This window comes from Macaca mulatta, chromosome 18, assembly GCF_049350105.2.
Source record: "Macaca mulatta isolate MMU2019108-1 chromosome 18, T2T-MMU8v2.0, whole genome shotgun sequence".
Classification (NCBI taxonomy): domain Eukaryota; kingdom Metazoa; phylum Chordata; class Mammalia; order Primates; family Cercopithecidae; genus Macaca; species Macaca mulatta.
Window position 1 is genome coordinate 1,468,233 of NC_133423.1, and position 15,694 is coordinate 1,483,926.

A 15,694-nucleotide genomic window follows, 5' to 3' on the forward strand; every position below is an offset into this window, starting at 1 on the left:
GGGTGTGTGGGTGTGGCGGAGTGGCTGTTGTTCTCATAAAACCCCCAAGCCTCAGTGTAAACTCCGCGTGGGGGCGGAGGTCCCGGTGCCGCGTGGGGGCGGAGGTCCCGGTGCCGCGTGGCGCCCGGATTTTGCTGTGGTCAGACCCTTTTCCGTTTCTTTGCCTCCCAGGGCAGCGCCTGTAGCGCAATTTCGACAAAGTCTAAACACCCGCCAGTGTCCTGGGGCCAGGCTGCTGCCTCCTCAAGCCACCCTCCCTGAGGCCTGCTCCTCCCGGGCCTCCCTCTCAGCCATGCCAGGGGTCGCTTGGCCGGAGACAAGGCGCCATTGCCGGACAGGCTCCCGTGCCTGGCTGCTCCCACCACCTGTGCATCCTGGGACGGCTGCGGACATCTCCGCTGCGTCCCATCCACTGGGCTCCTGAGCCAGCACCCAGCGTCCTGCTCTCCCCAGGTCCGTGCCGTCCTCTGCCCCGGGGGGCCTCTGCTCCTGGCCTCCCTCAGAAGCCCCGAATCCTGCCAACTCCCTAGGTGGGTCCTGGACCCGCAGCAAGTCCATCTGCCTCTCCCAGCTCTACTGCACCTCCTGAGCTTCGAAAGCTCTCCTCGGGCCACCTCAGTGCCTCACCGGCCGGCCCCCCACTGACAGCCTCAAACGGGGAGCCTCAAACACAGGCAGCTCCCCGTGCTGCAGCCAGGCGAGCACCTCCGGGAGGCAAATCCAGGCCCTGCCCGCCTCAGGAGCTCAGGGCACAGATGTGTCCCGGCAGGAGGCACAGTACCTCTTGAGCTGGCCCTCTACCCCTCCACGGCCCAGGCTACGTACATCTGGGCACGGCGAGGCTTCTCCCCAGGGCCGCCCCGGACGCTCTGTACATCTGGGCACGGCGAGGCTTCTCCCCAGGGCCTCCACTGTGCCATGGCCCTGGTGCCCTCACAGCTGTTACCTGTGCCGCCCTCCCCTGGCTTAACGGAAACCACTGCGTAGTCACCGCTGTCTGTGTTAGCAGCACTGACCCCCGGCAGAACCTGCTGTTTGCTCTGCAAAGAACAGAAAAGTCACGGAGGTGCGGAGACAACACACAGTGAGCCGCCGTGGGGCGAGGTGCTGGCCACACGCCCAGAGGGGAGACAAGGAGGGGGAGGAAGGCAGAGTCGGGCCCTGTAATCTTTACAACATATTGACCCCGGAGTGAAAAAACACACTCCAAGATTGAATTTCTGTATTGATTATCCAATTATTAATCTTGTGGAGGCTACTCCAGCACTGTGTCTAATGAGCTATTCATCAGAGCGAGCGGGTGCCATGGAGCGGCGCGGCAGGAAGGACATTAGGTGCCTGTAATTGCCGTTGGTGAGCTCTCGTTAGCTCTAAATCGAATCAGCGGGGCTGGCCCAGAGCACCCTGACCGACGCCGCGGGCCCACGCCAGGCCTCGCCAGCGACCACTCCCAGCCTGGCCAGAAACAGGGCACTTCCATGCGGCGGGGCGGCAAGACGGGCGCAGGAGCCTCCGCGGAGGAAGCCGGGGTCTGTGCCCAGGGCCACACAGGGCAGGGGCGCTCCTGCAGGAAGGGCCTGGGTGCCCCCACACCCTGTCTTCCAGAAGAAATTCTATCAACCAACTGCTCCCAAACCCAGCAGACTTAGAAACTGAGCCTGGCAACTGGGAAGGCATCTCGTCCTCAGAGTTTCCAACCTCATGACACTGCGTTTCCCACATGAACGGAAAACACCGGCTGAAACAAGAGAGACTCAGGCCCATGCCTGTTCCTCCGAAAAGTTCTTCAGAGATGGCCTCTAAGCCCCTCAAATCCAAACGCAAGAGCCCTCCACCATTCCTGTGGCAACCGTGCAGGTGCCGACAGGTAGGGCCGCATTCATTTCACCTGGAATTGTGATTTAAACATGAATTACTGTTCTTCCTCTCCCTACTGATTTTCTGAGGGCTCAGGGATCTGATTCCTGTATGTGGTTTTTTAGCCCTAAAGTAATTCCTAAATATTCATTCTATGTCATCTTTTGAAAGTGGGGCCGGGCATGGTGGCTCAAGCCTGTAATCCCGGCACTTTGGGAGGCTGAGATGGGCAGATCACGAGGTCAGGAGATCGAGACCATCCTGGCTAACACGGTGAAACCCCGTCTCTACTAAAAAAATACAAAAAAACCCCCAAAAAACAAAAAACTAGCCGGGCGTGGTGGTGGACGCCTGTAGTCCCAGCTACTCGGGAGGCCGAGGCAGGAGAATGGCGTGAACCCGAGAGGTGGAGTTTGCAGTGAGCTGAGATCCAGCCACTGCACTCCAGCCTGGGCCACAGAATGAGACTCCGTCTCAAAAAAATAAAATAAAATAAAATAAAAAAAGAAAGTGGAATCCGTCCCATTCCTGAGTTTCCAGGTGGGGGCACGACCCAGTGAGCCTCACCACGGCTACGGTTCCCATCCCACGACCACGGTTCCCATCCCACGGCCACGGTTCCCATCCCACAGCCACGGTTCCCATCCCACGGCCACGGTTCCCAACCCATGGCCACGGTTCCCATCCCACGGCCACGGTTCCCATCCCACGGCTACGGTTCCCATCAGGCGACCCTGAAGTGATGGCCGGGGAACCTGCTCGCTGTCCTGTTGGCTGGATTTCTTCCTTGAGGGGGCCATGAGTTCTCTGGAAAACTAAGCACTAATTTCTTCCGTTTTCCTAAATTTGGTTTTTTTTTTTTTTTTTTGAGACGGAGTCTGGCTCTGTCGCCCAGGCTGGAGTGCAGTGGCCGGATCTCAGCTCACTGCAAGCCCCGCCCCCCGGGTTCATGCCATTCTCCTGCCTCAGCCTCCCGAGTAGCTGGGAGTACAGGCGCCGCCACCTCACCCAGCTAATTTTTTTTTTTGTATTTTAGTAGAGACGGGGTTTCACCGTGTTAGCCAGGATGGTCTCGACTCGATCTCCTGACCTCGTGATCCGCCCGTCTCGGCCTCCCAAAGTGCTGGGATTACAGGCTTGAGCCACCGCGCCCGGCCCTAAATTTGGTTTTTGAAGAAGCCTTGAAATATGTCTTCAGAAAAAAAAAGATTGACCATGGAGACAAAAACTATTTAGAGATGCCTGTTCACAATAAACAAGGACTGAAGATCAGTGAGGCTGCACCATGAGTGGTTAACTTTAAACGGAAGCAGCCTGTGAGCTCAGTGTGGCACCTGGCGCTGAGGACACCTTCCAGTAAGTCTTGGCCCATTTCTGAAACACCGAGATGAGGTCAGCCCAGACAAAGTGCGAGGGGTGCCCCAGGAGGAGCAGAAGCGGGGATCGGAGCTCAGAGCTCCCCGGCTTCGCATTCCCTCCCTGGTCTGTGAGCTGACAGGTGTCAGAGCCTCCTGCTCAGGTGTCGGGTGCTCAGCTCAGACTGTGCTGGCACCTTCCAGAACCTTCTGCAACTTTAGCAGGTCCAGATCTAATGGAGATCACTGACATAATCAAAGTGGTCAAAACTGCTTAAAAAGAAAGCCAGGTATCTTTGAGATCCTCCTGAGAGCAGGGGTGCCCTGCCGGGGAGGGGAGCATTGCACGTTGAGGACCACGGCACGGCACTGCGGGAGCATCTGAGGAAACATCACCAGGCCGGCATCTGCGTGCTCTCCTCTCCTCCCACACCCTCTGCATGGCCAACCCCCTCACCGCCCACTGTCCACACCCCAGGCCCAGCTCCTCCTACGGTGAAGGGGGACGTGGGGGAGCAGCTGGGTCCTGGCTCAGCTGGCAGCCCAGGGTGGGTGGCGGTGAGTTCTGGCTGGTGGAGAGCTGGCGTCCAGCAGGCACGGTGGACATCTGCATATGTGGGTGCCAAAGCTCCGCCTTGAAGGCAGCAAGAGACAGGTGCAGAAAAGGGGAACAGGAAGTGGACGGCGGGGAAAGGACACGGGCCCTGCCACTGCACAGGGGCTGGCGCGTCCCTCTCCCCGGAGCCCACACACCTCTGTGGAGGCTCATCACACTGCTCAGCAATGGCGTTTCCTTCCCTGCGGGTCTCTGCAATGCTCTAATTCTCCGCTTTTTCCGTACAAGACACCGCAGGAAGCACAGACACCTGGCCCGGCAGTGGAGACCGACAACCCTGTCCACTCGAGCAGAGAAAAGAAGCTGAAAAGAACCAGACATCACAGTGAACACAGCGACAAAAGAGAAGGCGGGGATGAGCGAGAAAGGGAGGCAGGGACGGAGGGATGGAGAGGGAGACCGAGGGGCAGAGACAGACAGAGGGAGACGGAGAGAGAGAGATGGATGGAGAGACAGAGAGAGGGACAGAGAAACAGAGACTGAGGAAGGGAGGGAGACGGAGAGACAGACAGAGATTCAGAGATGGAGGGAGACAAAGAGGCAACAGACTGAGAGACAGACAGACCAGGAGACAGAGACAGAGAGAGGGACAGAGACACAGAGAAAGACTGAGAGGGGAGGGAGTTCAGGCCCTCCATGCGTTTATGAGCCTTTGAGCACTTTTGAGGGGCAGTCAGACTCGTGCTTTCAACTTTTCTTTTAATCCAGCATAAACACCTAATTAACAGGCTCTGACAAACATTTCTGAGCTCTTTTCTTAAATTAAAACACATAAAAAACACCTGCCCATCCGCCCCCACCAACCCTCACATGCCCTGTGGCTGCCGGTCAGGCTGAGCGAACTGCCAGGTGACCAGGCTTCCTCCTGCCTGGCACCCTGTCCGTCCTCCTTCCCTCCAGCCAGGTGACCAGGCTTCCTCCCGCCAGGCGCCCTCTGTCCGTCCATCCTTCCCTCCAGCCAGGTGACCAGGCTTCCTCCCGCCGGGCGCCCTCTGTCTGTCCCTCCCTCCCTCCCTCCACCTTTTTTCTCCAGCCTCTGCCAAGAGGAAATAACTCAGCTGCGCTGGGAGTCTGGGAATCCCAGAAAACAATCTGAAATCCACAAAAATAATTGAAGTTCACTTTTACTGAGCTGCTCAGTTCCATTCTGATTTTTATTACAATGTCAACAAGAGTTTAATTTGTTTTAAAGTTTGGGTTCTTAAATCTGAGTGATAAACGGCGGTTTACAGCCCGCTGGCAGCAGCTACTGTGGAAAAGGGAAAGTACATGACAGGGCTCCTCTGCCTGACGGCGACTGCGGCTGCGGGGAGCCTGGCCAGAGCGACGGCCCCCAGGGACCCGCAGGACGGCGGCCACGTGACGGGCGCGTTTCCCTCCACGGCCAGCTCCTCCGAAAGCTCCCCAAACCTAACTTCTCACACAAAGACAATGTGGTCACTAACATTCACTATTTCAGAGGGTGAGGGACAAGGTTCTTATTTACTGACTTGCAGCACATCCCAGGTGCGGGCGCAGAACCCCCGTGTCCTTTCCAGGACTCGGGGGACGTGCGCCAGGAACCCACACATCTGTCCCCTGCCCAGGGCTTGTCTGTGAGCCTGCTGAGACGCTGCCGGGGTGGACATCTGGGCCCGTCGGTGCCAGCTGAACAGACACTGGGCTGAACTGCAAACCCATCCACTTGGGGGGCGCAGCCTTCAAGGCGCTGCCCGGGAAGCGGGGGCTCCCTCGGCAGAGGCTGAGCCAGCCAGCGCCGCACAGGGTTGACCCTGTGTCTGTAGGGAGCCAAGGGGACCCTCCCAGCCATGCCTGCCTGATTTATGCGGCGGCTCGCTCGGCTCCACCGGCCCCGGCACAGCCCTCCAACCTGCAGCCCAGGCTGCTGTGCCTTCTCCCTCTCTGCCACCAGCTCTGAGTGCAGTCTCGGGAACCGAGCTGCTGCCAAGGGCTGGGAGCTGTGCGGTTTCCAGGACCTACTTCCTGCCATATCTAAAATAACAGCAGCTGGGAGGGCCTGATAGGGCCTGTCTGGGGCGAAGACTTCACCTCTGGGGTGGGAAGCAGGCCAGGGGCTGATAACCCCCTCCCCGCAGCGCCTGGCGACAGCGTCCTGCTCCACCAGCTCCGTTTGGGAACAAAGACAGCCCAGCCACAGCTCCGGGGTGATAACCAGGGGAGGGCTGGCCTAGCCGCTGGGGCCATTGTCCCAGTATCAGGCTTTGATTAGGGGTCTGGGCCTGGTGGGCGGATCTTTGGAAGGGGACACATTTCTTTGTCCCTTACTGTGTGTGAGTGTCCCCACTGTAATCTGGAAGGAAGGAAGAACCCTGTTTCAAAATTAAAACTGAAAAGGATCAAAAGATTCTCAAAATTCCACACCCAGGCCTCCAGTAATACAACACAGACCCACCCAGAAGCCAGGCAGGAAGTGGCTGAGAAGTTCATGCTCCCGTCTGTGTTTCTAAAGAGATGCCTTAATTAAGCAACACAGCAAGTAACTGGGAAGCACACATGTTTTTCTTCCCCATGAGGAATTCTGTCATGAGCACTGCCATTTGAAAATAGAGCTAGACTCCTCCGAACACTCCCTACAGGACGTGGTCCAGGGACCGAGTGTGGACATGATGGCTTCAAGCCCGGTTCCCCGGCACCGAGCATCTTCAGAGGCCGATGAACCACGTTATGAAACTGCACTCAGCTCTCAAGCCCTGTGAAGGGAGACTCCAGGGGCTGCATGGAGGGCAGACGGACCCACACCCCCAGGGAGGGCACATCAGAGCAAGTGCCGGGCCGGCACAGAGGGCCCCTGGGAGAGGCCTGGTCACCGGAGTTGGGACAATGCGGGGGACGAGGCGCACGGTCCCAGCGTCTTTGCTGGGGAAGCTCAGGAGTATCTGTCCATGGAGGGAGGGACAGACACACAGGTGCCCACAGCCGCTGCTCGGCCGAGGCCACTGCCCCACACCACGCTGCGGCTGAGGAGGTGATTGAAACCAGCCACAGGCTCGGACCCCACAGCGAACCACTCTTTATAAGGAGTTCATTTTCTTGCATTAACAAAACGCTTAAAACTCACTTGAAGAAAAGCTAAAAGCACATGGCGTTCTGAGGGTCTCCCAGCCCCTCCCTAAACACACAGCATTCTATGGAGGTACATTTCGCACAGGGAATGCACCCTTGAGAAGGGCACAAAATTCAGTGATTTTTCGTAAAGGTGCCCAGTCGTGCCACCATCACCACAGGTGCCAGAATTATTCTATCACCCAAGGGTCTCGCCCACACCTCCTCCCACGCAGCCGTCTCCTGCCTCCAGAGCTGCGCCTTTTGTGGACGTCTCACATACAGGCATGCCTGGCTTCACTGCGCTTCAGACACTGCTTTTCACAAATGGGAGGTCTCTGGCAACCCTGCACCAGGCACGTCTCCGGGCACCCCGTCTCCAACAGCAGGTGCCCACTTTGTGTCTCTGTGTCATGTTTTAATAATTCTCATGAAGTGCCAAGCTTTCTCACTGCTCTCATATCTGCTGTGGGGATCTGTGATCTTTGGGGGTCACTGCTGTCATTGTTTTGGGGTGCCACAAACTGTGCCCATCTAAGATGAAGTGAACGGATAAGAGCTGGGTGTGTCCTGACTACTCCACCGACCAGCCATTCTCCATCTCTCTCTCAGGGCTCAGGCCTCCCTATTCCCTGAGACACAACCATACTGACATTAGGCCAATTAAGAACCCTACCCACAGCCTCCAAGTGTTCAAGTAAAAGTTCAAGGGCAAGGAAGGGTCACACGTCTCTCACTTCAAAAGTAGGAATGATTAAATTTGGTGAGGAACACCCGTCGAAAGCTGAGACAGGCTGACAGCTCAGCCTCCCGCGCCAGTCCAACTGTGAATGCAAAGGAAAACTGTAGACAGACAGAAATGAAAACCGCTGCCCCAGTGAGCACACTGATGATAGGAGGGCAGAACAGCCTTATTGCTGATATGGAGAAAGTCCGAGTGATCTGGACAGAAGACCAAACCAGCCACAACATTCCCTTAAGCCGAAGCCTAATCCAGACCAAGACCCTCACTCTCTCTGCCCTACGAAGGCTGAGAGATGAGGAAGCTGCAGAAAAAAAAAGTTTGAAGCCAGCAGAGGCTGGTTCATGAGGTTGAAGGCAAGAAGCTGTCTCCATACCATAAAAGCGAAGGTGAAGCAGCAGGTGCTGATGGAGAAGCTGCAGCAAGTTCTCCAGGGGATCTGGCTGAGACCATCGGTGAAGGTGGCCACACTAGACAATAGATTTTCCGTGCAGACCAAACAGCCTTCTATTGGAAGATGCCGTTTAGGACTTCCACAGCTGGAGACAAAGCTTCCAAGGACAGGCTGACCCCCTTGGTAGGGGCTAATGTAGCTGGTGACTTTAAGTTGAATCCAGTGTCCATCTGCCACCCTGAAAATCCCAAGGCCCCTAAGGATGATGCTAAATCTCCTCTGCCCGGGCACCACCCATGGAACGACAAAGCCTGGATGACAGCACCTCTGTTCACAGCATGGTTTACTGAAGGTTTTAAGCCCACTATTGAGACTTACTGCTCAGAAAAAGATTCCTGTAACAATATTACTGCTCACTGACAATGCACCTGGTCACCCCACACAGGGACGAACACTTTTTTAAGACGTGATGCTGGTGCACACTTAACGGACTCAGTACAGTGTGAACGTCACTTTTACATGCCCTGGAAGCCACATACTCCAGCGGCTTTCTTTTGCCATACTGGCTGTATCCCAGTGGTCTGAGGCTGAACCTGCAACGTCTCTGAGGCGTGTGTGCAAGGGAGCCACTGAGTCTGTGGTCTCGTGTGTGGCTTTTTTCATGGAGCACGAGGGTTTCCAGGTTCATCTGTGTCCTGGTGTGTTCAGTACTCCTTCCTTTTGGGGATGAATAACACTCTCGGGTGAGGATGAGCCCCACCTTTCCTCTCTCTTGCCCACGTGTCGGGCATCCTGGTTGTTTCAGATATTTGGCGGCAGAACGCTGCGAAGAACAGTTGTTGCAAGCCTTTGTGTGGATGTGTGTCTGTTTCCTTGGATACATACCTAGGAGAGGAATTGCTGAGTCACGTGGCAAGTTTCTTCTAACAAATTTCTTTAAGAAACTGCTTAAGTGGCCGGACCACGTTACATTCCTGCCAGCGAGGCTTCAGGGGTCCAATTTCTCCTGGTCTCTAAAATTTGCTATTGTCTATCTTATCTCCTAAAGCCACTCGAATGGATATAAAATGGTATCTTATTGAAATTTAAAATGTGCATTCCCTAGTAACTAGTGATGTTGGGTATTTTTTCATGTGCTTATTATCCGTTCCTATATCTTGTCTGGAGAAATGTCTATTCAGATCTTTTGCCCAGTTTTTGATTAGGCTTTCTGTCTTATCATGGAGCTGTAAGTGTTCTTTGTATATTCTGGATATAAGCCCTTTATCAGATAGCTGTTTTGCAAACATATTCCTCCAGTCTACTGCTTATCTTTTCATTTTCTTAATAGTATTTTTGAAGCATAAAAAATGTAAATTTTGATGGGGTTCCATGTATCAAGTTTTTGTTTTATGAGCTGTGCTTTTGATGTCGTATCTAAGAAACCTCTGCCTAATCCAAAGTCTTGAAGAGTTCCTCACGTGCTGTCTCAAAAAACGTTTGACTGTTTCGCCTCCTACTAGTCCAAGATCAAGTTCATTTTCAGTGCATGGTGTGTGCTTTTTTGCATGTGGCAAATGTCCCGGCACCGCTTGTTAAAAAGGCTGTCGTTTACTCCAATGAAATGGGCTTTGTGCCTTTGTCAAAAAATCAATTTACCACAGATGTAAGAATTATTTTGGGGCTTTTAATTCTGCATCACTGATCTATGTGTCCTATGCCAATACCACACTGTCTTGATTATTATAGCTTCATAGTAAGTTCTGAAATTGGGAAGTGTAACTCATCCAACTTTGTTCTCTGATTTCAAAATTGTTTTGGCTATTCTGGGTCTTTGTAACTCCATATAGATTTTAGGATCATTTTGTGAATTTTAGAAGAAAAATTGCTGGAATTTTGATGGAGATTGCACTGATTCTACAGATCAATCTGGAGAAAGTTGCCATCTTCACAATATTGAGTCTTCTGTTCCATTAACATGCAATGTTCTCCCATATATTTAGATCTTAACTTTCCCTCAGCAACATTCTGCAATTTTCAGAGTGTAAGTCCTTAACTTCTTTAAAGCTATTCATATTTTATTCTTTTTAATGCTATTGTAGAAATTTTGCCTTGATTTCATTTTTTGATTATTCCTTGTGTATGGAAATACAATTTATTTGTACCCTGGTCTCACATCCTATAACCTTGCTGTACTTGTTTGGTAGTTGTAATGGTGGGTTTTTTGTTACCTTTTTTTGGGGGGTAGGCAGATTTCTCAGGATTTTGTACATATAGAATCATGTTGTCTTCCAATAAAGACAGTTTTACTTCTTCCTGTCCATTCTGAATGCCTTTTATTTCTGTTTGTTACCTGGCTGCACTGGCTGGAACCTCCAGTACAAGGCTGAGTAGTAACAGTGAAAGTGACCATCTCTGAATCCTTCCTCATCATAGGGGAAAAGAAGGTCCTCAGGCTTGGATGATTCAGTGTGATGGTTGCAGTTGGTTTTTGTGCATGACTTTGATTAGGTTAAGAAGTTCCCTTGTATTCTAAGTTTGTTAAGCGATTTTATCATAAGTTGGTGTTGGATTTTGTTAAATGCTTTTTTTCCTTGCATTTATTGAAATGATCATGTGGTTTCTGTCCTTTTTCTATTAATATGGTATATCACATGACTTCATTTTCTGATGCTAAACCAACCTTGCATTGATGGGATAAATCCCACTTGGTCATGGTGTAAAATCTTTATGTTGTTGGATTCAGTTTGATAATATTTGGTTGTGGATTTTTGCTCTTGTGTTCATAAAGAATATTTTTCTATAGTTTATTTTCTTATGATATTTTTGATTTTGGTATTAGGGCTATACTGGCCTCAGTATTAGAAGTGTTCCTTCTTTATTTTCTGAAGAGTTTGTGGAGTATTGGCACTGGTATTATTCTTGTAATGTTTAATAAAATTAACCAGTAAGGCTCTCTGGGTCTGGGCTTTTCTTTGTGAGAATATGTTAAATTATTACTTTATTTTATTTCCCTGCTATAGGTCTATTATACTTTTCTATTTCTTCCTGAGTCAGTTTAGGTAATTCGTGTCTAAGAATGTTTCCATTTTATCTAGGTTGTTTAATCTGTTGGCATAAGGTTATAGTATTCCCTCATAACCTTTTGATTTTGGAGGAGTAAGTAGTAATGTCCCCTCTTTCATTCCTAATTTTTCTCCTTAGAGAAACTCATTAAGGTTTTGTCAATTTTGTTGTTTCTTTCGAATAACTAACTTTGGTTTTATTGATTTTTCTCATGTTTCTATTTCATTGCTTTTTCTTCTCATCCTCAGCATTTCCTTTTTTCCACTTGCCTTGGGTTTAGTTTCCTCTCCTTTTTCAACATTTTTAAGGGAAAAGCTTAGATTATTGATTTGAAATCCATCTTATTCCTCATATAGGCATTTAGAGGTATAAATTTCCCTCTAAGCACTGCCTTACCTGCATCCCACAAATTTTGATATGTTGTGTTTTCATTTGCATTTAGTTCAAAATATTTTTCAATTTCCCTTATACTTTCTAACTTCATAATGAATTATTTAGAAATGTGTTGTTTAGTTTCCAAATATTTGTGGAAATATCTGCTGTTGATTTTCAATTGATATCTATTGCAATCAGAATATTCTGATATTTATTAAGGCTTGTTTTATGGCATAGTAGGAAGTCTATCCTAGGTGCACTCCACTCTGTAGAGTGTCCTACAGATGTCTTGTAAAGTTCGTTGATAGTCTTAAGTGTTTTATATCCTTTTGATTTTCTGTCTAGTTTTTCTACCCATTAAGAGTGATATATTGAAGTCTCCAGCTATTATTTTTCAACTATGTATTTCTCCCTTTGTCAGTTCTTGTTTCATGTATTATGGAGCTCTGTTATGTACAAATGTGTTTATAATTATTATACCTTCCTGTTCAATGTACGTTTTATGATAAAATAGAACATTACTACTGACAGTTCATTGTTTCTAGTAATATTTTCATCTTAAGAGTTTAATTTGTCTGATTAGTGTAGCTAACTCCAAATCTCTTCATTAACTCTGCATATCTTTTTCATCCTTTTACTTTCAATCTATTTGTGTCTTTAAATCTGAAGTATGTTTATTTTCCATTATCTCTATATCTCTTTTGATTACTATTTGTACAATATCTTTTTCATTTTACTTTCAACCTATTTGTGTCTTTACATCTAAAATATGTATTTTTTAGACAGCATATGGTTGTATCCTGTTTCATTCTGTCTTCAAAATTCAGTCTGACAACGTCTACCTTTTTATTGGCGTGTTTATTCCACTGACATTTAACGTGATTATTGATACAGTAGAATGTTTTCCATTTTGCTCTTTGTTCTCTACATGTCTTGTGTAATTTTTGCTGTTGTCATTGTTTCTATGTTCCTTCATTACTGGCTTATTTTGTGTTACACACATATTTTCTAGTGTATCACTTAAGCGCATTTTTTGATATTTTATTGTGTGTGTGTGTGTGAGAGATACACTCACACACATATATATTATTTTCTTAGTGGTTCCTCTGGAGATTACAATAAGCATCTTACTCAAAACAGTCTATTTCAGATTAATACTGAGTTCTAATAATACATAAAAACTGTGCTTTGCTCTAACTTCCTTCCCCACCCCTTCCTTTGTGCTACTGTCACACAAATGGTTATAAGCACATTATTATCAGCACAGGTTTGCAATTGTGTCTTATGCAGTTTCCTTTTAAATCAGTTCAGAGAAGAAAAGTTTAAAACATGTTTGTACTGTCTTTTTAATTAACCTATGTAATTACTCTCACCAGTGCTTTTTACCTCACCCTGAAGGACTCCCTTTAATATTTGCTGTAGTTCAGGACTATTGGCAACAATTCTGTGTGTCTTGTTTATCTGAGCACAGCTTTGTTTCTCATCTCGAAAGGTGATTTTTACTAGACATAGAATTCTTGGTTGACAGTTGTTTTCTTTCAGCATTTTGAATACGCTATGCCACTGTCCTCTGACATCCACGATTTGGAATGGTAAGCTAGCTGTTAATCTTACTCAGCATTCCATGTACCGAGAAGCTGTTTTTCTCTGACTGCTTTTGGGATTGTCTCTCTCTGACTTTCAACAGTTTGGTTTGTGTCTATGAGTGAACTGCTTTTAATTTATCCAAATTAAATTAAATGCTTTTAATTTATCCTACTTGAATTTTGTTAACCTTCTGGATGCACTGAATAATGTTTTCCATCAAATTTAGGAAGTTTGGGGCCATTATTTCTTCATGTATTTTTTCTAATCGTCTCTCTCTTTCTGTAACTCATTACCACGAGTGTTTATGGTGTCCCACATGCTCTGAGGCTTTGTTCATTGTTATTGATTCTTTCTTCTGTTCCTCAGTCTAAATCATCTGTTGATTTTTAAGTTTGTTGATTCTTCTTCTCTGCCAGTTCATATATGTTGTTCAGCCTCTCTAATGCATTTTTCATTTCAGTTCTTATAATTTTCAACCCTGTAATTTCTATTTGGCTCTTTTTAAAATAAAAGGTCTCATTATTGATATTCTCTATCTGGTGAGACATATTTGCCATACTTCCCTGTAATTCTTTAAATATAATTTCTTTTAGTTCTTTCAGCGTATTCATTGCAGCTGATTTAAAAGCTTTGCTGGTTTAATACTTGAGCCCTCTTAGGGGCTACGGATTTTTCTTCCTGTGGATGGGACATGTTTTCATGTTTCTTTGCATGTACTGTAATTTTTTGGTTTATAACTGCAGATGACAGGCAATGCATTGCAGCGACTCTGAAATAAGATTCCCCCCATCCCCCTCCAAATAGGAATTGTTTCTTGGCTTCCCCGTCTCCTTGTTGTTGCTTATGTGATTCATGAGTTTCCCAGACTAGTTATCTAGATGTTGTATTCCTTGCAGTATGCGGACACTGAGTTTTCTGTTCTGTTTTAAAATCTTGTCTCTGTCTTTAAGCCAGGCTGCCTAGGGATCACCCTCAGGTTAGCAGCGTTTAATGGCCTGCTGTTACCAGACAGGAGGTTTCCTTAAATCCTTGAGCCATGAAACCAGTCTCCTCCCTCTAGTCATGAAACCTGTGTGCCAGGACCTGCCTCCCAGCCACAGGTAGCTTTAGCTTTCACTTCTGCTTGGTGGAGTTTTGAGATCAGCCAGAGGAGAGTGGCCATGGCTATCTCTGTTGTGAAGCCGTCACACCTCCATTTTCACACGTGCCGTCTTCCAGGTCCCTGGGAATCTCCAAGGTTTTTCAAAGTCCCCGGGGGCCACCTGGTCTGGTCAGGCTCGTTTGCTTCAATGGTGATCACAGCCTTGGGGCAGCTCCCACGATCCCGACTGCAGCCAACGGTGACTGTGCCTGGGGACGGGCCTTTTCCAGGAGCTCCGTGACCAGTCCACATGTGGACTGCATCCTGGGATGGGGTTTTCAACAGAGCCCAGTTCCTCCAAGGTCTGTGCTGTCACTGGCTTTCCACGGCTGTGCGCCTCAGGGCTGGAGCAGGGGTGGAGCGGCCCCAAGTGAAGACACCGCCATCCTGTTCTTCCCCCTGGGGCCACGTTCCTTGAGTGAACGTCTGCATTTGTTCTGTCCTCTTGGTTGATTTGACATTGTTGCTGTATTTTTGTTGCTTTGGGCAAGAGCTGATTCAAGATGCTCTCCAGCAGTTCAGAAGGCCTGCTCCTCTCCAGTCCTTCTTACGGAAACATGCCTTAGCGAACAGTCAAATTCTCTGAAGAAAAGCAGACACCATGCTCCCGTTTGGCTTGCAAAGCCAACTCATACTTGGATGTTAGGAGTTCTGAGCAGAAATCTGCTCATCACCTCTCTCTAGTGGGAAGAAAATACTCAGCGGCAGAACTGGGACCCATGACAGCATGTGGGCCTTGGTGCTGGGGTTAGGGCACTCCTGGTTCTGCCTCATCGACTGGCTTGGAGCAAGTCCAGCGGCATCTCTCTGACCTCGGCTTCCCCCTGGGGAAGGGGGGTGGTGAGTACCGGCATTTCTGCCTGCCCACAGGGCCGTTCTAAGGCTGAACACACACAGGAGAAGATGTGTAAAAGGTCACTTTGGAATGTACAAAGGCTACACATCCAGGACAAGCCCTAGGATTGCTATCCGGGTCTTCTGTTTGCTGGCAAGGATGTGTGACCTCAGGAGTGACTCTCTCAGCATCGATAGGAAGAGAACACTATGGTTCCGACTGTCCTCTCTTTCTAGCCTGGGCTTGGTGGAATGTGTGAGTCAGTTCCTCGCTGCTCCTCAGGAGTCCACGCGCAGAAACACACTTCGCTATCAGGAAGATCACCTGAACGTGCCCGTGCTCGAGCTCCAGGGAGAGCCAAGTGCCCAGCTTAGCGGCCTGGCCCTGGCTGCTCTGGCAAGAACACGGCTGTCTGATAGCCATGGGCAGAGCCCTCCACTGCCCCGGCCACCTCTCTCCCTCTGACGGGCTGTTGGCCTCTGGGAGCTCAACGTGGCTGTTATGCTTTTAAATACCTTGCTCATGGCTTCACGCTGTGGTGCCACAGCACAGCAGTGTGACGTGCTGGCTCAGATCTAAGCGTGTCTATAAAGAACACTGATTCTTAAATAAGGAAGCTCTTTGAAATGTCTACGCAGTAGGAAGAGAGAACGTACGGCAGTAGCAGGAGGCCAGGCAACTTGA

At 49.0% G+C, this 15,694-nt stretch overlaps 1 protein-coding gene across 13 annotated transcripts in view; it reads right to left on the reverse strand.

Moving 5' to 3' along the window:
• NFATC1 (nuclear factor of activated T cells 1) overlaps nt 1-15,694 on the reverse strand; it is a 130,305-nt gene that overhangs the window by 16,251 nt on the left and 98,360 nt on the right. The window lies entirely within an intron of this gene.